Genomic DNA, 19,239 nt, shown 5'->3' with positions numbered 1-19,239 from the left:
CATATTATGGTTATTATTCATTTGCACAACAAATGATACCTCAAAACACTCAAAAGTTTAAAATTATGACATGGAAGAAAAATTACTGAAAATAGGAAATGGTAAAAAAGGAAGTAGGTACGCCACGTACCATAGCTGCTGCCCCGACAAGTACTGGCAACCCTGGCATGGCTAGTTTAGTATGTCAGGCTTGCTTAGGTTAGGTCAGTTTAGGATATGCTTGACTAAACTCAAGTCCATGAACTCTTTAGCTATATTATCATCTCTAAGTTTCTTTAATTTGGCAGAAGCTATTAGTTACTGCCATGGAGGTATAAGGGGTGGAGTAGACATCAGCCCTGAAAAGTGAAGTCGCTGAACTGTCATCTTTAGGGGCGCAAGGTGGTGGACACCTGTCAGGTGTCAGGTGTTGTCAGGTCAGGCTCCCCCTTAATGGGCTCGGCCAGGCTTGCCCACCTGGATTTTCGCTGCTGTATGGATTGTTCATAGTAGACTCATTTTTAATTCAGATAATCAAAGCTGTCGCTAAGTCTTACTTATAGGTGAGGTCATGGAGGTGAGGTTGTCAAGAGTCAGGTGTTGTCAGGTCAGGCTCCCCCTCAATGGGCTCAGCCAGGTTGTTATAGATTTACATAGATTTACATAGAAAATCAGACCACACAGACCCCATGGTCCAGACTAGATGGTCTGTCCTTAAACCTAAGTAATTCTACATTAATCAGAAGGCTCCAAAACGCTGCATTTCAACTCTAGGTAATATTAGGTTGAAGGAAGTGACGGTTGAGCTTGTTTTTGAAAGAGTCAATCGTGTTACACTGGACCACTGACGGTGGGAGCTTATTCCATTCTTGCACTACAACGTTGGTGAAGAAAAATTTGGTGCAGTCTGAATTTACTTGTCTACATTTAAGTTTTACGCTATTGTTCCTCATACGCAAAGTGTCATCGATCATAAGCAATGCTGATCTGTCTACATTTGTGAAACCATTAAGTATTTTAAAACATTCGATCACTTTTCCTCGGAGGCGACGTTTCTCAAGACAGAACATGTTAAGGGTAGAAAGCCTTTCTTCGTAAGATTTGTTGCGCAAGGAAGGGATCATTTTTGTTGCCCGACGCTGAACACCTTCTAATTTAGCAATGTCCTTTGCATGGTGGGGAGACCAAAACTGTACCGCATATTCCAAGTGGGGTCTGACATAACTATTGTAGAGCGGAAGTATTACATCTTTATTCTTGAATAAAAAGTTTCTTTTAATGAAGCCCAACATTCTGTTCACTTTATTTGCTGCATCGATGCATTGATGTGAGAATTTGAGGTTTGACGCGATTTTGACCCCCAGGTCCTTAACGCTTTGAATGCTTGTGAGTTTAACGCCGCGCATTTCGTAATCGAACTTCTTATTTCTTGTTCCAACTTGAAGGACCTGGCACTTGTCTACGTTAAAGGGCATCTCCCATCTATCCGACCAAGCTGAAATTTTGTGCTAATCCTCTTGGAGGCTTTGCCTGTCTCCGTCAGTGTGAACTGAGTTACCAATCTTTGTGTCGTCTGCAAATTTACTAATGTGGTTATTGAGTCCAACATCCACGTCGTTGATGTAAATAATGAAGAGCACTGGGCCAAGAACTGAGCCCTGAGGAACGCCACTAGTGACCGGCGCCCACTCTGAGTTAAATCCGTCAATCACCACTCTCTGTTGTCTGTTGCTAAAAAAAATTGCGATCCATTGGTGTACTTGACCGTCAATACCTATTTGCTTTAATTTATAAAGTAATTTATGATGTGGGACTTTATCGAATGCTTTCTAGATATCAAGATAAACTGCGTCCAGTGATTTGGTTACGTCATAAACTGTGAAGAGGTCGTTATAAAAGGTCAATAGGTTTGATAGGCAGGATCTTTTGTTACGGAAGCCATGTAGTGAGTCTCCAATTAATGAGAGGCTTTCAAGGTAACTCACAATTTTGTTTCTAATTATGCTCTCAAGTAGCTTACCTACAACTGAAGTTAGACTAATGGGCCTGTAATTACCTGGTACTTTTTTGTCTCCTTTCTTAAAAATCGGTGTCACGTTAGCCTTTTTCCAATCCGAAGGGACGATGCCTTGTCGCAAGGACATATTGAATACGGTTGTAAGGGAGGAGAGTATTTCACTTTTTGTTTCTTTGAGCAGTATAGGATATACTTTGTCAGGTCCAGGACTTTTATTTGTTTTAAATGATTGAAGGGTTTTAAGGACTTCATCGGTTGTTATTTCAAAGTTCAGAGTTTAAAGTTAGTGGTGGGAGGACTGTTAGTATTAAACACCGAGGAAAAGTAATTGTTTTATAGGTTTGCAACGTGTTAGCTGTCAGTCACTAGTGCACCGTCAATGTTTATTAAGGGTCCAATTCCACTTCTGATCGCCTTTCTGTTGCTTATGTAACTGAAGAAGGATTTCGGATTATTTTTACAGTTGGCTGCAATATTTTCTTCATATCTACGCTTTGCCTAACATACTAATCTTTTTACTCGTCGCCTGGCATCATGATAAAGTTTAATGTTTTCAGGCGTGCTTTGCTCTTTCTTTAGCCTGTAAAACAATTTTCTCTCCTTGACCGAGAGTTTAATTTCGCTATTAAACCACGGTGGGCTTTTATTAGTGTTACTTCGCTTCTCACACAAAGGGACGAATGTGTTCTGCTGGGTGAGTAAATGATTTTTAAAGCTTAGCCAGGCGTCCTCTACATTACCGTCATCTGATAGTTGCATTTCTATTAGTTTTCGTCTGATTTCTACGAAGTTAGCTCTTTTGAAATCGGGCACCTTTACTTTATTTTCAGTCACTGATGTTTGAGCTCTAATGTCGACGCGCACTAATTTATGATCACAAGAACCAAGGTGTTCTCCTACTGTGACATTAGTGACTAGGTTATCTTGGGTCGTTATAATAAGGTCTAGTATGTTATTTTGGCGAGTTGGTTCAGAAATCATTTGGCTTAAATAATTTTCTTCTAAAAATTAAATCATTCAACTTGACTCACCTTCTTTACCTGACAGTGTTACCCAATTGATATGGGGGAGGTTAAAGTCTCCTAATATCGGTGAGTCGCTGTTATTAAGTGACTGCCTTAAAACGTTGTACATTTCAATATCGGCATCGAGTGATTGCCTCGGAGGCCTGTAGGTGACAGATATATTTAAATTGACCTTTGAAATGTTTACTCGCACGCACAAATGTTCAACGTTACTGTCTACTGGTGTCCTGTCAGTGGATTGCAAATAGTTTTTGACAAAAAGGGCGACACCACCGCCTCTACGGTTTACACGATCTTTGTTGAAGAGTCTGTAGCCATCGATGTTGTATTCTGTACTTAAATCAATATTTGTGGTGTCAATAAATGTTTCGGTTATAGCAATTATGTCAAAATTTTCTGTCAGAGCAAGACATCTCAGTTCATCAAACTTGTTTCTTAGGCTACACGCATTGAAACTAAGGATTCTTAGGTTATCTTGAGGCTTGGTTATAGAGGTGGTGGTATTTGCGGGTTCAAGGTTACGAGTTTGTTGTGATGCATGGCGTCATTTACACGGGCGGGGTGGAGGGACGTGGCTGAGTCGTTTTTTGATTGGGTGTCACATACTGCGTCGTTTAGGAGCCTTCCGAATCTGGCTGCCCCGATGGAGGACAGGTGTATTCCGTCCCTGTGGAAGAGTTTACTCTGGCCGTAGAAATTGTCCCAGGCGTTAAAGAACCCAATGTCAAGCTCTCTGCAAAGAGTCTGTAAGCAGTTGTTGAGGCTGAAGGCCCTGCTGAAGAAGTTGCTCTAATCCCACGTCCGTGGTAGAATTCCTGAAATCAAAATGTTAGGGGATTTAGACTTATACTGCTGGATGAGCCTACGGTACTTGTCCAGCAGTTCCTCAGACCGGGTTGTGGTGATGTCGTTCATACGTCTATCCTTTTAATTGTACCAAAATATACCTATCAGCTAGTAAAATAAAAGGTATTTATGAAATATATACCGCATCAATAAATGCACGGTCATCAAAAACACCACCATCATAATGGATGAGATGGGGTCTGGAGGTAGCAACTAAGGTAGTGGGTGTGAGCTCTCACCCAGGTATCCCCCATCTTGTGGCCCTAAAAATGACAGTTTGGCGGCTTCACTTCAATGAATGGGATTAGAGGCCCATGTCAACTCCACCAATTCTACCTCCATGGCTACTGCACTGTATTCAGAGACCAAAATACAACACACAATGCAAGTACTGACTTTGAGCGAGAGCTATATAATAACTTCAACATTATCCATGCACACTAGTTACTTGACATTTCAGCATACCAGTGATTGCTTGCTCTTTAAAGACTACAGAGGCAAGAGGGCTAGAGCACCTAAATGTATTCTCTTCTTTTAAGCTCATTTTCATATCGGTCTCATAATGACCATGTGTTAGCCTTTTTGTTAGCTGTTTTTGTGTTTTTGATTAAGGCGCGAACTGTTATCTCACGTCAGGTCCGGTGTACCGTTCCCTGCTTTCTCCAGTTGATAGAAGTCGTGAGACAACACAATAGCCTTTTAGTTAAGTGATGTGGGTTATGTGTTGGCCGAGCGGAGCCGTTAAGTTTACTTTGAGTTCACTTAATTTACTCTCTCTCTCTCTGGTTGATTAAATGGTTGTATTGCTTTTTAAATATATTCACAGAATAGTTACAGTATTTTGTGGACGAGTCGTAAGTCGTATGCACACTCCGAGAAGTCCTGTGCTCTCGCCCATCGCCCGCTCTGTTCTGGTCCGGCGTCTCCCAGGACAGGAGCGGCCAGCGGCACCATGCTTGCTGAATCAACACCATTCCCACGGCAAGGAGCACCTCCTAAGCACAACGTAGCGTCTGTGTGTAACGTCCTGGCACCGCTGGGCCATGGCGATACGACATACATTCACACATTCACATGTATGTTATAATATACACATTACACATGAAAGCCATTAACTACGTTTAGAGATGAACGAATTACTGATCATTCATTGCAAATGCTCCTCCTCCTGGGGCTCGACTTTAAGGCGGACCCCAAGGTACTTGTAAAGCTGTCAGGAAGGATTGAGAGCACAGCCTTTAACCTCCTTACGGCACAGTGCATCAAACTCCTGCAGGCCCTGAGGGAGGAGGAGGGGGAGGAAGAGGAGGGAATAAGAAAAGATAGAAGAGGATAAGTGAATAAAGAAGAGAAGAAGAAGACAGAAAAGGAGAGGGATGAGAGGAAGGAGGAGGAGGAATGAGAGGAAGGAGGAGGAGGAAGAATGAGAGGAAGGAGGAGGAATGAGAGGAAGGAGGAGGAGGAGGGAACAAGAAAGGTATACAGGTAACTCTCGATTTACGCGAGTTTGGTTTACGCGTTTTTTAAATAACGCGGGGTCCAAAATCCAAATAAATGTTTAATTTAGGCGTTTTTTTCACTTATACGCGATATTTTATGGAGTGGCCACCAGATGTCTCACGCAACTGGACTCACACGGCCACACAGCTGAGCTCAGTTCTTCTCGCGTGCCACTTGAACAACAATACAGTACCTATGCTGCCACGCTAGTACCGGTACTAACGGTACCAGCAATACGGTACGGTACCAGTACCAGACTGCTCGGTACCGGTACCAATACTAGCCAGCCCCTCATGGTGTCCCTCATTTCTTCCTCACACGAGAGAGGTTGAGAATGAGTGCCCGAGTGGATATCTCGGTTTTGGTGACACGCGGCATGCAGCTGTTTGTTGTGTGGGTGTGGTTGTGTGGTTTGTAAACAATGCAAATGGCGGCCGGGCTGGGATTGCGTGAAATAACTCCTCGTACAAGACTCATGATGTACAGTTTCTGATATCATATTCACCCCATTATTCTCACTAATATTAATAATTAATAATGAACACATGGACATTTTTTCCCAATATGATTTTTTATGTAGCTTGTACTGCTCCTTAGTCATACAATCTTAAGCCACCTGTGACATCAAGATCAAGATCATACAAATGGTGCCCGACGGAAAAACGGGATAACAGCAAGGCATGGACGATTTTCCAACGCTTTAGTCTTTGTATAGTAGTTATTAGATCGCTCTGTATTCTATGGTAACATATTATAGGCCAGCTATACGGACTATGAAGGATTATAAACAATAATAAAGGTAAGTTTGCCGTTGTTATTGGATAAGACGAAAAACAGACCCTTAAAAACATCCCAAAGAAGAAAAACATCATTAAAAATTTGTACATTCAGCGTATAACGCGCAGGGCTAAACTTTCAGGCATTTTTTATGTGAAAAAATGCGCGCTATACGCCGAAAATTACGGTATTTATTTTTCGACAGAAAACTATCTCTTATTTGATTTACATTGTTTTTGAATTACGTGACCTCTTCAAGAACGCAACACTCGCGTAAATCGAGAGTTACCTGTATGTTCAGAGAGTTGCCCATCTCACTGCAGTACTTCTCACCCTAACCATGGGTTAGATCTCATTATTCCATGCATTTTGAACCCCATATAAATGCATCGCAAATTGATAGAAACACTGCTACCGATTTTTTAAAAAGTTAGTGGTTTTTTTTGTGGGCCGCGGTGTTGTGGGCCCAGGGCGTTGGAGGGATAGCGTACGACTCTCAGTAATTTGGCCCACACTCGCCTGGTAAGGTTAGATTAATTCTACGGTATTCTACTACTACTGTTGTACTTCTCTAGTTTTACGAAATAATTACAGCTACCACTGCTTACGCGCGCCATGTTTGACTGCTCTGACGACGGGCGCGGCGGTGGTGCAGCCGGTGTTGTGAGAAATACCTCCTCGCAGAAATAAGTCGCTAAATAGAGGGATATAATCATTACCAGGCAAGTAGTTCATGATGAGATAGATAAGCTTAAGAAGAAAAAGTCGCCAGGTCCTGACGGGATATTTCCGAGGGTATTAAAGGAATTAGGTGATGTACTCAGTGACCCACTAACCGACATCTCTAAGATGTTGGTAAATACTGGCTGTGCCGAGCCTATGGAAAGTAGCTAATGTGACGCCGATTTTCAAAAAGGGGGACAGGTCAGTTGCTTCAAACTATCGCCCAATTAGCTTAACATCGGTTATAGGCAAGATGCTGGAGTCCATAATAGCCAGGAACATTCGGGAGCATTAGAGAAACATAGCTTAATTTACGACTCGCAGCATGGGTTCACAAAAGGTAGGTCATGCCTCACCAATCTCTTGTCCTGACGCTAGTATTCTCCAGGATAAACTAAATAGATTGTATGACTGGGCGGATAAATGGCAGACGGAGTTCAATGTAGGGAAGTGCAGTATTCTGAGTGTAGGTAGGAACAACCCCACACAACTATTGCTTAAATGACACTCTCATAAGCAGGTCTGGGTGCGAGAGGGATTTAGGGGTCTTAGTGAGCTCTGATCTCCGTCCAAGGGCACAATGCATTCAAGCTAGAAATCAAGGAGCGTAAGCAACAGAAGCGCCGAAGTTTTCCTCAAACTATATTTAGCATTAGTTAGACTTCATCTTGACTATGCAGTTCAGTTCTGGTCACCTTACTATAGAATGGATATCAAAATGTTAGAATCGGTGCAGAGGAGGATGACTAAGATGATTCAGGGGTTGAGAAACTTGCCATACGAGGAAAGACTAACAGTTAAACTTGCATTCTCTAGAAAGGCGAAGGGTGTGTGGAGACATGATCGAGGTTTATAAATGGATGAAGGGCTTTAATAAGGGAGACATTCATAAGGTTTTGTTGGTAAGAGAACCGGGCAGGACACGAAGTAATGGGTTTAAACTGGATAAATTCAGATTCAACAGGGACACACAAAAATTGGTTTACAAACAGGGTGGTGGATGAGTAGAATAGGCTTAGCAGTCACGTGGTGAGTGCCAATACAATTGTCACATTAAAAAATGGACTAGATAAATTCATGGACAGCGATATTAGGTGGGGTTAGATACACGGGAGCTTAGGGTCAAAGGAGCTGCCTCTACAGAATGGACATCAACTTGCTAGAATCAGTTCAGAGGAGGATGACCAAGATGATTCAGGGGCTGAAGAACCTATATCAAAATAGGCTGAAACATCTTAACTTACATTCACTAGAGAGCCGAAGAGTGCGGGGAGATCTGATAGAAGTATTCAAATGGGTCAAGGGTTACAACAAAGGCAATATAAGTAAAGTACTGAGAATTAGCCAGCAGGATAGAATTCGCAGTAATGAATTTAAATTAGAAAAGCATAGATTTAGGAGAGATATAGGCAAGCATTGGTTTAGTAATAGGGTGGTGGGGGAATGGAATAGACTCAGCAATCACATAGTTAGTGCAGGGACGGTGGCTTGTTTTAAGAGTAGACTGGATAGCTACATGGACGAGGACGACAGGTGGCAGTGAGGTGTGGGTGCAGTAGGGTGACGGGGTACTGGATGCGTGCCTAAGTACCGCCGGTATAATGAGGATCAAGCCTCTACCTGTAACCCCTGTAACTACACCTCACCCATCGTGAGTAGTGGGGGGGATTCTGGAGCTGCCCTGTGTAGGCCACCCGGCCTCTTGCAGTTTCCCTATGTTCTTATGTTCTTATATACATGTGGGGGGGAAGGGGGGTCGAGGGGGGGGGGCCCCCCCATTAGCAGTTAGGTCGTAAAGTTCGGTTGGGATAGTTTAAATATGTTCCCCCACCCTAAACCCTCTGCGAGCTATTTTGCAGCTGTGGCGGTGGATGATGAAATTGCAATGTCACTTTTTAGTAGTTTCTGAAGAAAAAAACTATCTCCAAATGAAAAAGCACAATATTTAGGCCCGAAATAAATAGCCAGTGTATCAAATTTTGAGATGGGCAACTCTCTGAACATTTACCATAAAAAAGATAGAGGATAAGCTAATAAAGAGCATGACAGAAAAGGAGGAGGAATAAGAGGAAGGAGGAAGAGGAGGAATGAGAGGAAAGAGGAGGAGGGAATAAGAAATGATAGAAGAGGATAAGTGAAGGTAAAATTCTAGTGTTTGCCCATACTCCCCCCCTCCATCCCATACAAGCCTGGGGACCTGGTGGGAACACGGGGTTTCGGGTGGGCACACAAAATCCGTCGCAATCACGTATTTTTTTTAGTGGGGGGGGGGGGATAAAAACTCCCCAAATCAAGGGAAATTACCTAAATTCAGGGATTTTTCCCTCCCACCACTACCAAAATGAGCGTTTGCAACAAATTTAGTGTTTCCCATACGGAAACCACGCACTCATTGGATCCCCAAGCTTGTTTTGGGAGAGAAGCGTAGTGAACCCACCAAACAATGCTCACCTCACCATCTGGCGTGGCGCCGGAGGCCATCTGCGCTCACATAAACCGCCTACACCACAGTCATGCCCTCTCTCTCTAGTAGGTTGTCACCTCATCGCAAGGTTTCTGTCCTCCAAGTAAAGTCCGTGGCACCAAACACAGTGTATCTTAATTGTTTATCACTGACACAAGCAAAATCACCGGCTAGCCGTGATCTGTTCAACGCCGCGCCTTAAACAGTACTGCGGGTGCTAGAGCAAGTGCAGGCTCTCGAACCTCCTGCCCGAGCTGTTCGAACATGTGAATCCTTACTGACCGCATTTTGAATCTGCTTCACAGGTTCGTATTCCCAGTATACAAGGTGATTGTGGCTATTGGATACGAATCCAGAATACAATAATACGCCTCCATATATCATAGTTAAAAAAACAAATACATGTCCCTCAACCATAATATGAAGGCAGAAGTACTTAAAAGTAAAGAAAAAGCCGAATTAATGCCCTTCCCCCAACAATTTTGGGAGACCCGCGGGAAGTCGGGGTATTTGGGTGGGGGAGCATATTTAAACTACTCCAACTGAACTTTACGACCTGCCAACAGGGGGCTTTGCCCCCCTCAACCCTCCTGCTAACCAAGGGGGGGCTTCGCCCCCCCTGGACACCCCCTCTCTTAAAGTACCCCAACCGAACTTGACGACCTAACAGCTAACTGAGGGCCATTAAACACAAGTAACCTGCGTTCGAACCTGCTTCTCGTGTTCGTACGTGATACCAAACCTGCTTCACGCGTTCGTACGTGCTACCAGTAAGTGAATATATAGTCGTGTATGATGGTTGCAAGATTCCTATGACGTAAATTACTTACCGTTTAGATGCTTCATTATGACCTTAATACTGTAATGGGGAGCTTTGCCCCCCTCGAACCCCCCTTTGGTATGGAGAGTGAGTGGAATTGCATAGTTTACGTACGTTGTAAAAAACCACGGAATGTATGACATTTCCCTACATTTAAGTAAGGAATTTCCCAACATCTAGGGACCTTTTCGGACAATTTACCATTTCACCCAACCAAAGATCTTCTGATGTGGTTCATGTTTTTCTGGTGATAGATGTAGTGAGTTGCACGATTTTGTACCTCATTTCCATCGCAAATGTCTAGTTTTCGAGTTGTGCCTCTTTTCAAGTTATGCCTATCCCCTGCCCTAATCGATCTTGGGAACCTGTGGGAACATGGGGTTTTTGGGTGGGGGAGCATGAAATCGACTAATATGCATTTCAAATGAGGTTGAAAAATCAACAGAATCACAATAAAACACCAGTGAAAAGGCATAGCCTACATTTGTTTTGAAGGGAGCGGCGGAGGCGGCCATTTTGAAGTAAGCAGTGTTGCCAACGATCCGCTATGGGTAAGCAGTGTTGCCAACAATCTGCTGCGGGAGCGAGCATATAGAGGTTTTGCAGTGACATCACAAAATAGCGTCGTCTGCAAACCCGCTGGTGGTCACCTCCCCAGGAGAGTGAGCAGACGCACCACGTGTGCCCCATCCCCAAGTCACTACCCACAGGCAAATGGCAGGACCTTCAGCATCATTTGTGTTAAGTGATTACGCGAGATCACTTGAGAATGCTGCGAAGCTAAATACATCGAAAAAATCAGTGCTTTTGGGAGGAGACTGGTAGACTGGCTGTCTGGTTGCCTGGTGGATTGATTGGCTGGCTGATTGGTAAAGTGACTGTCTGTCTAACTGACCAACTGGATGGCTGGCTGGTTGACTGGGTGACTGACTGGATGGTTGACAGACTGGCTGACTGTCTGGCTGGTCGGTTGACTGGCTGTTCCTCTGCCTGGCTGATCTGTTGCTGACCAGTGATGCCCAGGTAGGCAGCACAGGCAGGCAAACAGGTGAGGGCAAGTGACGACAGGTAAGGGCAGGTGACGGCAAGTCACCTTACACTTCGCACTCTCGGTCACTTCCCTGCGTACACTTATATACTCCAACCAGCACTGAGCTCTGTCCCTCTGTGCACTTTAACTCCACTGAATTTCCTTTCCTATTTTCTTCCCCTGCTTGAGCGCCACCATGCGTGTTTACCACCGCCAGCTCATGTAAATCCCGTTCCAAACTTCCAGAGTAATCCTCCGCCACACAGTAAGCTAGGGGACCCGGGGCAATACCTAAATGAGTGTTACCTCGTGTAATAATCTAATCAGTCTTGCCTGTTAATATTTCCCTCTGACAAAATGAGCACTGCAGAGTCGAGATGAAGCAGACGGCCGCCAGTTTTCTCTCCTCACAGCTGCTATCCACTTCCCCCGCTCTTCTGGATTCGCTGGAAATCTATAAAATGACACAGCATCTCTCCCGTGTCGGTTATAACATCCAACCGCACAGCATACGTATCCCATGACAAACACACAGAGCACTTGTTTAGCCGCCACCAAGGTTTGCTTTGATAAGTGACCACCGCCACTGACCACCAAGATGGCCGTGCAGGCCCGCGCTACCTCCGCACCCCCACTGATGACGTCAACTGCAAAACCTCTATAAAGTGAGCAGTATTGCCAACGATCCGCTACATTTAGCAAAAATACCTGCAGCCATGGGGAGGTGAGCAGCATTGCCATTTCTTTTTTTTACAGCAAAGGAAACAGCTCAAAGGCAAAAAAAAGGGAAACCATCATTTAAAAAATACCGCTAATCACTGCTCCAATAAAAAGGCGGTTGCAATATATATTTCATCTAGTAAAGGTAAGGGATTATATATCGCTTAAAGGGGGTGGGGTTCCAGGGCCTTGGTAAGGAGAGGGGTCAAGGGGGGCGACCTCAGTTAGGTCGTCAAGTTCGGTTGGAATAATTTAAATATGCTCCCCCACCAGAACCCCCCAAATTCTCACGGGTCCCCAAGATCATTTTAATGATAGAGGAGGGGGGGCCAGGGGGGGTGGAGCCCCCCTTAGTTAGGAAGGGGGTCGAGGGGGGCGGAGCCCCCCTCAGTTAGCTAGGTCGTAAAGTTCGGTTGGAGTAATTTAAATATGCTTCCACACCAGAACCCCCCGAATTCTCATGGGTCCCCCAAGATCGTTATGTTTGGGGAGGGGCGGGTCCAGGGGGGGCAAAGCCCCCTTTGGTTAGGAGGGGGTTCGAGGGGGGCGAAGCCCCTCTCAGTTAGCCAAGTCGTAAAGTTCGGTTGGAATAATTTAAATATGCTTCCACACCAAAACACCCTGAATTCTCATGGGTCCCCCAAGATCGTTATGTTTGGGGAGGGGGGGGGGTCCAAGTGGGAGGTTGAGGGGGGCGAAGCCCCCCTCAGTTAGCTATAGGTTGTAAAGTTGGGTTGGAATAATTTAAATATGCTTCCACACCAGAACCCCCCGAATTCTCACAGGTCCCCCAAGATCGTTATGTTTGGGGAGGGGGGGGTCCAGGGGGGGCGAAGCTCCCCTTGGTTAGGAGGGGGATCGAGGAGTAAGCTAGGTCGTAGAGTTCGGTTGGAATAATTTAAATATGCTCCCCCACCAGAACCCCCCGAGTTCTCACGGGTCCCCCAAGAGCGCCCCTTGGTTAAGAGGGGGTCGAGGGGTGCTTTGCCCCCCCCCTCAGTTAGAGGTTAGGTTATGTAAAGTTGGGTTGGGGTAGTTTAAATATATTCGACATTCGGTCTAGGCCATTGGAATACCCAGCGCGGGACGGAGTGGGGGGGCAGCGGTGGGGTGAAGCAGTAGTTGTAAAGAAATGCCGTGTTTGGTGTTTTGAAACTGCGGTCCATTCGAGCAGTAAGTTAGTGTTTGCCAGTCAGTTGAAAGATGGCCACGGTGTGTGCTGGTTGTACGGACAACTACTGGGAGTTTATTAATCAATTTTATCTGGACGACGAAGAAGTCATGGTGTCCTTCCTTTAGAAGTACGGTGCCCAGACTGTAAACTTCCCTGTATTTATAGGGAGGAGAGGCAGCAGCAGCAGTAGCGCCACAAAAAACATCAACATATGGCCAGTAAGGTACGTAATGCCATTGTTGTGGTTTTTATTTCCTGAGCTTGGCGAAAGCAACGATTTTCTCGTGTTCTTTATCTTTTTCTGGTGATACATGTAGTGAATTGAATGATTTTGTACCTCATTTCCATCGCAAATGTCTACTTTTCGTGTTATGCCTCTTTTCAAGTTATGCCTATCCCATCTAGGAAAGTTAGAAATCTTCGGCCAGGGTATTTCAATAACGATTTTCCTAGAAAAACTCCCTCTTGTGCTATGTAGCACTTCATTGGCAATACTGCTCACCATCTAGTGGCCGCAGCTATCTTTGCTAAATGTGGCAAATCGTTGGCAACACTGCTCACCCATAGCATATCGTTAGCAACACTGCTCACCCATAGCATATCGTTGGCAACACTACTTACCTCACAATGACCACCTCCGCCGCTCCCACCAAAACAAATGCAGGCAATGCCTTTTCATTGGTGTTCTAATGTGATTCTGTTGATTTCTTGACCTTATTTGAAATGCATATTAGTCGATTTCATGCTCCCCCACCCAAAAACCCCGTGTTCCCACAGGTCCCCAAGATCGATTAGGGCAGGGGATAGGCATAACTTGAAAAGAGGCATAACTCGAAAAGTAGACATTTGCGACGGAAATCAGGTACAAAATCGTGCAATTCACTACATCTATCACCAGAAAAACATGAACCACGTCAGAAAATCGTTGGTTGGGTGAAACCGTAAATTGACCTATTTTTCAACCCTCCATAACTCAAAAGCGACGCATTTCGTGTTTACCACCGCATTCCCCGAAGTCTCAATGGCTCCCTAACCAATTTTGGTTGCGACGGGTGAGTATGGGCAAACACTAGAATAATACCTAAGTGAATAATGAAGTGTATAAGAAGAAAGAAAAGGAGGAGGAATAAGAGGAAGGAGGAAGAGGAGGAATGAGAGGAAGGAGGAGGAGGAGGGAATAAGAAAAGACAGAGGATAAGAGAATAAAGAATATAAGAAGAAAGGGTAAAATTCTAGTGTTTGCCCATACTGCCCCCTCCCCCCCATACAAGCCTGGGGACCTGGTGGGAATGCGGGGTTTCGGGTGGGGGACACGAAATCTGTCGCATTCACGTATTTTTTTTAGTGGGGGGGGGGGGGATAAAAACTCCTTAGATCTAGGGAAATTCCCTAAATTTATCTAAATTTAGGGAATTTTTCCTCCCACCACCACTAAAATAAGTGTTTGCGACGAATTTAGTGTTTCCCATATGAAAACCACGAACTCAGTGGATCCCTAAGCTTGTTTTGGGAGAGAAGCATAGTGAACCCACCAAACGATGCTCACCTCATCATCTGGCATGGCGCCGGAGGCCATCTGTGCTCACTTAAATGCCTCCACCACACTCATGCCCTCTCTCTCTAATAGGTTGTCACCTCATCGCAAGGTTTCTGTCCTCCAAGTAGAGTCCGTGGCACCAAACACAGTGTACCTTCATTGTTTATCACTGACACAAGTAAAACCACCATCCAACACCGCGCCTTTAACATTACTGCGGCTTGTGCAGAAAGTGCAGGCTCTCGAACCTCTTGCCCAAGCTGTTTGAACACGTGAATCCTTACTGACCGGATTTTGAATCTGCTTCACGGGCTCATATTCTCAGTATACAAGGTGATTGTGGATATTGACTCCGCGCCTCCAGAATACGATAATACGCCTCCATATATCATAGTAAAAAAAAACAAAGTACTTAAAAGTAAAGAAGCCGAATGAATCCCCTTCCCCCAACGATCTTGGGGGATCTGCGTGAACTCGGGGTATTTGGGTGGGGGAACATATTTAAACTACTCCAACCGAACTTTACAACCTGGTCTCACATGCGTGGGCTAATGGCTAACTAAGCATACCATCGCTAACCAAGCGTACCATCGGTAATAGTATTAGGTAAAGGTGCGTGTTCTAAAAAAAAAATAACCACGCGTGGTGGACCTGGTCTCACATGCGTGGGCAAATGGCTAACTAAGCGTACCATCACTAAGCAAGCGTACCATCGGTAATAGTATTAGGTAAAGGTGCGTGTTCTAAAAAAAAATAACCACGCGTACGTGGTGGACCTGGTCTCACATGCGTGGGCTAATGGCTAACTAAGCGTACCATCGCTAACCTAGTGTACCATCGGAAATAGTATTAGGTAAAGGTGCGTGTTCCAAAAAAATAAAAAAAAATAACCACGTGTGGTGGATCTGGTCTCACCTAGCTTATCATTGCTAACCGGATCGTTGGCAACGCTGCTCATATTGCAATGGCGTTGCCATGTAAACACATCGTCCGTATGTATAATATGCCCCTTAAGTACAATATGGAGGCGTAATATCGTATTTTCGAGGTGCGGAGTGATTTTCAATAATTACCTTGCGTGGTTTCCGTACGTTGTAAAAAAAAAACAGAATGTATGAAATTTCCCTACGTCTAAGAAATTGTAAGGAATTTCCCTACATCAAGGGTATTTTTCAACCCCTCATAACTCAAAAACTATGCATTTGCGACGCATTTCATGTTTACCACCGCATTCCCCGAAGTCTCAACGGCCCCCTAGCCAATTTTGGTTGCGAGGGGTGAGTATGGGCAAACACTAGAATAATACCGAAGAAAGAGAAGGAGGAGGAATAAGAGGAAGAAGAAGGAGGGGGAAAAAGTAGAGAAAGATTAAGTACCAGAGGAGCGGCGGGTTCAACACACACCTGGTGCTAACGAGGCACGTTGGGAGTCTTGGTGACCTTCCTCAGTGCTTCAGGGGGCTGGCACGGCCTCTATAGCCCCGGCAGTACAGGTTGCTTGTGGCTGTCTCTGTTGTTGAGATGTGTCCCAGGCTGGCCGGACTGCTAGGGAAGGCCTGTGTGCGGGCCGGGCGTCCTGTCGGTGTGTTGACAAACAGTGCGCGCGTGCCTCTTCTTCTTCTTCTTCTCTGCTGGGCCTGTTAATTGTTGGGTCAAATCTCATTCCTCCGTGACCCAGTGGCGGATCTAGAAAATAATTTAGGGGGGGCACTAGGCACTCGGCTCGCAACCGAAATTTCTCGGTTGAATAGAGATTTTGGGTTCTATTCCCTGGCAGAGTGCGAGTTAAAATGGGGTTTCTCTCTTTACACCCCAGCCCCTGCGCCTCCGTATAGCTGATTGAGTGGTTTCTGTGACCGCCTACCCCAAGGATTATATACGTATATAATCTTTGCCCTACCCAGGGTCAAGAGCTTACCACTCCTCAGGGCACCGGTTCGAGTCCGATTAGGTGCCTTCGGCGCACAGCCCACCCAGCTATTACATCCTGTTCATCCTTCCTTTCGGATTGGTCGATAAACCAGTACCTGGAGAATTAAACTTGGGGAAGGTAAATTGTGGAAATCCGGACGGCATACGAGCCATATGTGTCCCCGGGCTAGTGGATATACGATCGAGTCCACCTGGCTCAAAAGGTCAATATAAGGAGGCGGAAATAATCGCACCGATGCAACGCGCGGCAATATATCGCATGTTCCCCGTAGTCGGGGAGCTTAGGGACTTGATCGTACAGATTCATCTAAAAGCATCAAATTTGGCCCAGACGTAGGTTATACTATACTATTTCGAATTCTAGAGAGTGCCAAGAAAATTGTCCACATTAACTTCCTTTTTTTGGGGAAAAAAAAATCCTTGCGAAGATATTTTTTCTATATTTTTCGTTTTTTCTCCAAAACGGTGCGCTGCATGTGAAAATGTACACGAATAAAATAAGTTGAAAATAAAATTTTACACAAATTCTTTTTAGAAGTTATTCTTGTAAATAGAATAGTTTCTGCATAAATCAGCCCGCCAGTTGAGGCACATTGAGTTGAGCGCTCTATTTCTTGATGGACTTGCTTCCACGTACTGCAGTGTGTGAGCGCTCTTCTGATATTGGCGCAGATGGTGGAATCCTTGTACTTCGTGGGGCACTCACTTCGTCCGTTTAAGCAAAATCCTGGGGTCGTTGGTTTGGTGTAGACGCTGGTGGTAAATCTTCCGTCTTCATGTTGGACGAGGACGTCTAGAAAAGGCATGGCTCCGTCTTCGCTGTTTTCCATGGTGAATTTCAGTCCGGAGGTTTCTTGGAGGTGGAGTTTAAGGCGTTCTGCTTCGGTGGCATCCTTTGTCTTGATAAGTATATCGTCAATATACCGGCAGTATATATCTGGCTTTTCTATTATCTTGAAAACTTCCTCCTCGATGCAGCCCATGAAAAAAATTGACAAGAGTACACCAAGAGGAGAACCCATTGCTACGCCGTCTACCTGGCAGTATTTGTTTCCCCGGGGGCAGATGAACGGTGCTTCCTTTGTACAGCATTCCAGTAGTTCTCGAAGTACAGCTTCTGGGATGGCGAGGGTAGGTGTAGAGTTGTTATTGTTGGAGCCATCTCCTTCTGAAAAACAACCCCTCAAAAGAGAAAGAGAGCCTACAAAAGTCATATGTCATATATAGTTTCACGTGCAACCAAGGGAACTGTGAAGTCCTTCCACCTATACCTATGTTGGCATGACGACAACAAAACTCTCGCGACGACTGACATTCCACCTCGCGTCAGGAGCACACAAGAAACACCTGAACGAGCAGCATAGAATCAACATCACAAGAGAAATGCTAGAAAACAACACGGATATCCTGACAACATGTCCTGACAAAAGACGCCTCCCCATCCTAGAGGCACTCTACATCAAAACAACAAACCCGACATTAAACATGCAAGCAGAAGATCTACAAGCCCTACCAAGTGCGCGAAGAACAAGTTTGACAAGTACCCCCGCTCAGCCCGTAGTAACACCTGTCAGCCAACCAGAGACCCAGGACGCGCAGTGGGACAACCAACACAGCGGTGTATATCCACCCCCGCTCGATCCCGCACAAGCCATTCTCTCCGGTATCCTTACCAAGGAAATACCTCGCTACTGAGGAAGGGTCTAGGACCAGAAATCGCGATCTAGCGAACATGACTAGCTTCGGCGAATTCATACAGCCGATTAAGAAAGAGTATAAGACAATCATAAGATATAAGGAGAATATCTTAAGAAAAATAATCAATGCTCAACTAGCTATCACTTTCAATGAGATATGCATTAGAGAAGGACTCCTGCCCATATTCACCCTCAATATATATATATATATATATATATATATATATATATATATATATATATATATATATATATATATATATATATATATATATATATATATATATATATATATATATATATATATATATATATATATATATATATATATATATATATATATATATATATATATATATATATATATATATATATATATATATATATATATATATATATATATATATATATATATATATATATATATATATATATATAGGTGATGTATAAGACCCGGACAGTAAAGGAATAATATTCATAAAAAAAAAGTTATTGAGCTACAGGAGAGATTTTGTGCTAAAAGAAAGCTTAACTAATTCCCCATCTTATGCTATGAGTTTTCATATCTGTAGATATCATAGTATTGGTTTTACAGCCGTTTTTAAATCCAAATTCTCTGTCCGGGTCGAGACCGCGTGTTCACGACCCGGACGGGGTTGTGGTCTCAACCCGGACGGATGTTTTGGTCCACCAAAAACACACTTACACCAATGTTTTATATTTTTTCTTACTAAGAACATCCAGAACATGACACTGAAAGGTGGAATAAAACAATTGGTAGCAAAATATCAATGTAATAAAAAATATATATGATAAAAAAAAAGGTAACTGAATTCCTTAAAACTACGCCTTTTTTCTTTCGTATGTTAATATATAGTATTAATATTGGTTTTAGGTTAAAATGAGAGTGATTGACAGTCATTTAAAAAAAAAAAAAAAATCCTTATACCTCCGTGTTCTCGACTCGGACATCACGTGCACACTGTCCGCCGAGTCGAG

At 44.2% G+C, this 19,239-nt stretch overlaps 1 protein-coding gene across 5 annotated transcripts in view; it reads right to left on the bottom strand.

Moving 5' to 3' along the window:
- LOC127002002 (protein fantom-like) overlaps positions 1–16,337 on the bottom strand; it is a 152,831-nt gene extending 136,494 nt beyond the window's left edge. For 2 of the 5 annotated variants that reach the window (XM_050867316.1, XM_050867318.1), the window contains exon 1: positions 16,016–16,330. The gene's annotated coding sequence lies outside the window, so the exon portion shown is untranslated. Of the gene's footprint in view, positions 1–16,015 lie in introns of all 5 variants that reach the window. The other 3 variants (XM_050867321.1, XM_050867319.1, XM_050867320.1) reach the window with 3 other exon arrangements.
- Positions 16,338–19,239: the final 2,902 nt, after the last annotated feature.

The sequence above is a fragment of the Eriocheir sinensis genome, chromosome 22 (assembly GCF_024679095.1).
Source record: "Eriocheir sinensis breed Jianghai 21 chromosome 22, ASM2467909v1, whole genome shotgun sequence".
In the NCBI taxonomy this organism is placed as follows: domain Eukaryota; kingdom Metazoa; phylum Arthropoda; class Malacostraca; order Decapoda; family Varunidae; genus Eriocheir; species Eriocheir sinensis.
The sequence above is the reverse complement of the archived record's forward strand: the minus strand, read 5'-3'. Positions and strand labels throughout refer to the sequence as shown.